Genomic DNA, 8,097 nt, shown 5'->3' on the forward strand with positions numbered 1-8,097 from the left:
GATGAGCATCACGTACCGTGGTGAGTCCCAGTTATAATTTAATAAGGGGTAATCCATTATTTTTCCAACTCTTTGATTAATATATGTGGACATTTTTGGGACTAAATTCCATACAAAATATCCTAGATACTTCTAAACCTATTCTTTTTCATCATTAATTCTCAATTAACTTTAAGAATTCTCTCTTAATGATTATTCAAGGGTTCATCTTCTTCATCAAGTTGGGCTAGGGCTTTTTCAAGAACAAGTCTCTTTTTTCAATTCTAACATCAAATTCAATCAAGGTATGTAAGGATTGATCCACGGGTCCCTTTCACCCATGGAGTCCCAAGGTTTCTACTCAAAATATCATACACTTCAATTGGGTTTTGTAACCCCAAATTGATGAATTATATTGGGCTGTTTCAATTATATTTTATTATATTTTCGATTATTACATATGATCATTATAAGTATGTTCCTACATGAATTACATGATTTTAAGTTGAATTTTGATTGTCCATGCATGAAACTATTTTCTATGATGATATTATGAAGTATGATTATGAATTCAATGATTTCAAGATATTATCATGGTTTTTCATTCAAATTGACTATGTATATGAGTTTTACTCTAAATTCAAGTATGAATTATGATCATGAATTACATGTATGTTCAAAATATGAATTTCATGCAAGTTATGAAGAAAGATGACTTAGGGCCCTATGTGGTGACCTATGACCTAGTTATATGAATAATGCAAATATGATTTTTAATGGTGAAAAGGCAATACTCACATTGCAATTATGGTATGAAATGAGATATTCTATGAATTATGAAGTTTATGAATAAGTTATGTTATTGTGCTAAGTATGTTTTCAATGTTATGTATTCCGTGAAATTTGACTTAACACCGAATTGACTTGAGTGAGGGCCCTACCAAAAGGCTTAGTAGCAGCCTCAAGTCTCTTAAACTACGTTACAGCGTAAGTTGTCTTCATGGCTTAGCTAGTGGATCCACGTATAGTGTATGTACATGACCCGCCTAGCGGGGTAGAGTCTACATTGGCTAGTAGATTCCTCTTTCTTTCATTTTATAGGGAGACATTGGGATTCCATGTTATAGCTCATATGGTCTTATTGTCAGTTATGATTCTATCCCAATTATGTATGATATCTTACGTACTTTCATGATTTCAACTATGTCATTCAAATATTTTATCATTATGATTCTCTCATGACTTTACTTATCTCATCTTACTATGAACTTTACTTGATCATTGTATCTTATGGTTTACATTATATGTGATGCCCTCATATTTAGTACATTCAAATGTACTAACGCATATTATTTCCTACATTTTTTCATAATACAGAGGTTGAGGATCACGTTCCCACATGTGGCTAGCAGAGCTTCTCCAGCGAAGTTTTTGGTGAGTCCTCATCCATCGAGGACTATTATTAAGTTGTTTATCCTTTCTAAAACGCTTATTTCTTCCATGTTGAGGGTGAGTTAAGTATATGTCTTAGCCACCATTTTTTCCATGTAGTAGAGGCATTTTGTTGGATGCATGATTAGAGTTTATGTTGTCAAATTCTCATAATTTTATGATTCATAATTTAGACTCCTTCTTATGTTAATTTCTGGATTTACTTTAACTTATGTATGCTTTATGATATGTCAAGAGGCTTGGTTAGAGCCCTATGGGATTTCGATCGCCATGTTATGACTAGGACCTAGGTCGGGTCGTGACAATTATTTTCCCTCATTAACTCCCAAACATTACAAGTCTTCTCTCCCATGGTTCCTTCAAAAGATATTCTTCTTCATCATGGTTTTGTTTAGGGTTTCATCAAGATTATGCATTGGGTCTTCTGATTCATGGTATATTTTATGATTATTGATTGCATTATGCATCTAATTGATATTATTTTCATGAATTATGTATGGGATAATACAAGTAGTATGATCATGCATGTTTTCAATCCAATTTTATGGTTTTTAATCAAATTGTTTATGTATTCAAGTTTCTATCCTAATTTTAAGTATGATCTATGATTACATATTTTAATTATGATCAAGATATGAATTTCATGCAAGTTATGGAAAGATGTGACTTAGGATCCTTAATTGGTGACCTAGGAACCTAATGACATGTATTATGCAAGTACGATTTATGACGTTGAAGGCTTTACTCACATTTCGAATATGATATGAAAATGAGATACTCTATAAGTTTTGAAACCTATGAACAAGTTTATGAATATATGATAAGTATGATTACTATGTTATGTATTCTGTGGGATTTGTCTTAGCACCGAATGAGGTTTGAGGTGAGGGCTCAACCTACGGGGTCCTTATATAAAGTCTCTTATCTCATAACTATGCAGCACCATTAGATTTTCCTTTATGTCCTAGCTAGTGGATCCATATATAGCACATGTTCATAACCCATCTAGGAGGGTAGACATCGGGATTCCATGTTATAGCTCGCATGGTCTTATTGTCGGTTATGGTTATATCCCGCATATGTATACTCTCTTTATATATTTTTTATGATCTTATCTATGTATTTTAAATGCTTTAATCAAACTATGGTTTTCTCATAACTCTACTTCTCCACTTTTATATCATGCAAGTTATTTGATCATTGTATTTCATGTGTTATATTGTATGGCATGCCCGCATACTTAGTACATTCAAACTTACTAATGCATATTTTATTGCCTATATTGTATCATAATGTAGAGGTCGAAGATCACAACGACCCTCCATATGGCTAGTTGAGTTCTTATACATCGACAATTGGTAAGTCCTCATCTATCGAGGGCGAGTTATGAGTTTACTTCTTCGGAAAGACTTTTCTTATATTGATTTGAGGGTGAGCTAGGGACATGTATTAGCCTCCACCCATATTGACTAGTAGAGGCATTGTTGGACACACCATGTAGAGTTTATGTTGTCAAATTTTATAATCTTATGATTCATGTTCTTGAGATTTTCTTATGATTATTTCCTCTTTATTTATACCTTATGCATGCTTATGATACGTTAAGAGGCTTGGTTGAAGTCCTTCGTGGTTTTGATCGTCGGGTCATGACTAGGACCTAGTCCGTGTCGTGACATATAGGTTCTTAGTCTCCATATCCAGCTCGCAGTTAGTACTATCTCTACTTAGCAGCCGGCGAGTTGGTGAGTCCTCATCTCTCTGAAGAAGACCCTTATGATTCCTTTTTAGTATTTTATTTTCAGTTTCAGACTTTTGGAGTAAGATAGGGTTAGTCCTAGCAACTCGTATGTAGTAGAGATTTTTCAGACAGACAGTTAGATTCTTCTTATGAATTCTCAGATATTGTCTTTTATTATGTGAGACACTTATTATACTATTCATGTTTTTTCCACATTTCAGTTATCTCTTGTTGTTGAACTTTTAAATCTTAGTGTCATGCCATGCCATTAGTTTATCTCAAGGTCAATTATGGCTCTAAACATTGTATCGTTACTAGGGGCTAGCTTCGGGTCGTGACACCATAGTTCCAACTACAACTCATGGAAAGGCTTCATAAGAATTAGAGATATTTTTGAGCTTCTAAGACTTTGGTTTACGAGCTCTTTCTACAACTCGTAAAATCACCTACGACCAGTGGTCCTCACTTGTCCCATTTAAGTAAAAATTGCAAGTTTTTGAAATCGATCTACGACCCATGTATATGACCCGTAGAAGGGTTTACGAGCCGTATACCTAACTAGTAAATCTCAAAAAAAAAAATCTAAAGTCTCATCTATGGATCCCATCTATGGCTCGCGGTTCCATTTACAACCCATAAATGATGTTCGTAAATGCCAAAAATATGTAGACTTGGAATTTCTAAAGTGTTCAAACGTGATATGTACTTAAGGACTTTTGAGGTGTTACATCGTTATTCTGACCACTACATTCACCTTTTTCATTTTTTTATTTGGAAAATCTCTTTTTAAGTGACTTGTTTGATCGCAAATGTACAAATTTCTTGCTTTTGATTTTGATTGGACCTTGAACTTTTCACGGGCTCCTGATCTACTATAGCTGATCAAACTTCTTTGATAACTCGTGCCTGTACTTTCTATGATGAGTGTCTGACTATGATTTTCAGGTTTATTGCACATCTTCACATCAAGTAGAAGGGCTGATCTGATATCTTTTAGCTCAATAGAGTCTTTATCATGTAGGATGGTTATTGTTAAATTATCAGAGGAGCATGACTAAGAGTTTAGGAGCATAATGGATTTATCCTCCTCCTCGTTATTTACTCTGAGGTTTGCTAGTTACGTAATTAGTCTATTAAACTTATTTAAATGTGACAAATATTATGTACTTCCACTCATATGTAAGGCATACAATTGCTTTTTAAGGAATAATTTATTTATTAGTGTATTGGACATGTAAAGATTTTCTAACCTTGTCCAAATGCCACATGCACTCTCTTTATTGATGACGTTCCATGGATTCGGGCTTTTTGGATTTATCACATCATCTATTAAGTGCAATCTATCAGCCTTTTCATCCATTTCTTTCCAATGCTCAAGTTCCATGGATTCGGGCTTTTTGGATTTACCGCATAGTACCTTGTGCAACCTTTGTTGGTTGAGAACATCCCTCATCCTTCTCTGCCATATTGAGAAACTGCTATCACCGTTAAATTTTGTTACCTCGTACTTTACTATAAATATAATTTTTTATTGGGTATAATACATCAGACCGCAAAAATATTTTTATAAATGAGCAGAATTGTACTCTGATACTAATTTTTGGGAATAAATTCGCCATAAAAATGTATTTGCAGTATAAAAGTAGTAAAAAGGGAACAAAATAACATAGTTAATCAACAAGAATAAAAAGAGAAATGACACCAAGATTTTTACGTGAAAACCCTTCTAATTAAGGGAAAAAAATTACGGGCCAAGAGAAATAACTGATATCACTGTAGTATGAAATTTTTCACTTGTAGATCTGTGTAAAAAACTCGAAAGACCACTACATACTCAAAAAAATATCATTCTTTTGATTTTTCCTCTTCACTACAATATCGCTCACACTCTCTATTTTTTCTCACAAACTATTTTTCTCTGTGATGCCTCACTCTTATTTTCTCTCCTTTCATTTTGGTGTATAAAAGAAGTGAAAGAGGTCTTTCTTTTATAGATGAAAAATGAGTAGCCTCCATGTATGTTATAGAAGAAAATCATTTTTTCTTCACAGCTTACCAACCTCTGATTTCAAGAAAATCAACCAATTTAATTGTCACATGAATATTCAATTTTCTTCTAGATCTTAACAACCTTTGACATTAAAGAAAATAGAAATTGGCCAAGTAAATTGGCACATGGGGATGGAACCCACAAGATGTAAGACCTTGTAAGATGAAAAGTGAAACGAAAGGAAAATTTCAAGAAAAGACAACAGACCCCAAGTCTATGAGTGGGTCGAGGACTCGTATGGAGGAATACAGGGTCATAGAAGAAAGGCGTAGATAAAGGGTTCAGGGCTGGAAATTTGGCTAAGGAAAAATATGGGTTGACGAGTGTATTAACGGCTCATAGAAGGAATGACTACTTATAAAGGATGAGTCATAAAGGAAAAGACGATCCATCAAGAAGATTCGTAACAAAACTTCAGAGGCTACCAACTTGCAGGTTTTCAAACCTACAAGATGAGCCATTGACGAGCCATAAAGAGGACGAGGAGTCGTAAACACGACCCGTAACAAAAGATCATAGACTTGATTTTTAGGTCTTTCTTAGGATTTGCAGGACGAGACGTAATGACAATTCGTCATAATGTCTACGACCCGGTAGACCCTTAGAGTTGCCCGATTAGAATTTTAATAAGGGGTAGTTTGGTATTTTTCAAATATTCTAATACTGTATGTGGATATTTTAAAGGCCAGGTTCATTACGAATGGTATCCTATAGACTCCTAAAACTCTTTATTTTCCCTCATAAATTCCCAAATAACTTTTAGACTTCTCTCCCAAGGTTCCTCAAGAGTTCATCAAGCTTTCACTAGGGTTTCTTCAAGATCATTTCATACTTATCAAACTCAAGCCTAATTCCAATCAAGGTATGTATGGATTGATTCATGAGTCCCTTCCACTCATGGGGTCTAAGGTTTAATTCAAAAATCTCATGAAATCTCATTATTTTTTAACTTCAATTTTGATCAATTATGTTGGGCTAATCCATCTTATGAGAAGACTGGTGGAGCAGTATAGGGAGAGGAAGAGAGACTTATATATGGTATTCATCGACCTAGAAAAGCCTTATGATAAAGCCCCACGAGAGATAATATGGAGATGTTTGGAGGCTAAAAGTGTACCTGTGGCGTACATTAGGGTGATCAAGGACATGTATGAGGGTGACAAAACCAAGATAAGGACAATAAGAGGGGACTCAAAGTACTTTCCAATAGTGATGGGGTTGCATCAAGGATCATCTCTTAGTCCATTTTTATTTGCCTTGGTGATGGATGGATTGACACAATAAATTCAAGGTGAGGTTCCATGGTGTATGCTTTTTGCGGATAACATAGTCCTGATTGATAAGACTCATAGCGGAGTTAATGCTAAGCTAGAGGATTGGAGACATACCTTGGAGTCTAAAGGGTTTAAGTTGAGTAGGACCAAGACAGAGTACTTAGGGTGCAATTTCAGTCAGACACCTCAGGAGGTTGGCGCAAAAGTTAGGCTTGGTGACTAGGTCATCCAAAAGAAAAGTAGTTTAAAGTACCTTGGATCTATCATGCAAAGCAGCGAAGAGATTGACAATGATATCACACATCGTATTATTGCAGGGTAGATGAAATGGAGGCTCGTTTTTGGTGTGCTATGTGATAAGAAGGGGCCACCATAACTTAAGGGCAAGTTCTACAAAGTGGTGGTTAGACCGGCTATATTATATAAAGCGAAGTGTTGGCCAGTTAAGGTCTCTCACATTCAAAAGATAAAAGTTGCTGATATGAGAATATTGAGATGGATGTGTGGGTATACCAGGAGCGATAAGATTAGAAATAAGGCTATTCGAGATAAGATAGGAGTGGCCTCGGTGGAAGACAAATGCAAGAAATACGACTGAGATGGTTAGGCATGTGAAGAGGAGAGACACAGATGCCCCAATGCGGAGGTGTGAGAGGTTGTCCATGGATGGTTTCAGAAGAGGTAGGGGTAGGCCGAAGAAATATTAGGGAGAGTAGATTAGATAGGACATGGCGCAGTTACAGCTTATCGAGGACATAATCTTAGATAGGAGGGTGTGGAGGACCCATATTAGGGTAGAAGGATAGTACATAGTCTCGTTATTCTTACGTATTAGTAGGCACATTAGCGCACTGTAATTTTTTGTGCTTTGGTTTCTATTATTATCTATTACTTTCTGTACTTCGATTACTCTATTTTATTTATGTCGCTTTCGTTATTTGCTTTCCATATCGCTTTGAACTTATTAGCCTTATCTGACCTCTTTTTATGCTTCTATTGAGCCAAAGGTCTCTCGAAAATAGTTGTCCTACCTTGGTAGGAGTAGGATCTGCGTACACTTTACCCTTCCTAGACCCCACATTATAGGATTTCACTAGGTGGTGGTGGTTGTTGTTGTATGTTGGTTTAATTTAATTTCATGTTTAATTATTATTTACGATCATTATGAGTATGTTTTTACATAAATTATATGATTTCAAGATGAATTAGGAAAGCCCAAACATGAAGCCATTTTCTATGATGAATTTTACGAATTTTGATTATGAAGACCTATGTCTCAATGGATTCTTATGATTTTTCAATCAATTGACTATGTATTATGAGTTTTTACTCTAAAGTCAAGTATGAATAATGATCATATTTCAAATTATGATTTTTTATACAAATGATGGAAAAAGAGACTTAGGGCCATATGTGTTGACCTAAGGCCTAATGACATAAATTATGCAAGTATAATTTGTGATGTGGAAGGACAATACCCGCATTGCACTTATGATATGAAATGAATTTAACAATGAATTATGAACCTATGATCATGCCTATGATATATGTTAACTATGATTACTATGTTATGTATGTATTTTGTGGGATTTGACTTAGTACCG

This window comes from Solanum dulcamara, chromosome 1 (genome assembly GCF_947179165.1).
Source record: "Solanum dulcamara chromosome 1, daSolDulc1.2, whole genome shotgun sequence".
Classification (NCBI taxonomy): domain Eukaryota; kingdom Viridiplantae; phylum Streptophyta; class Magnoliopsida; order Solanales; family Solanaceae; genus Solanum; species Solanum dulcamara.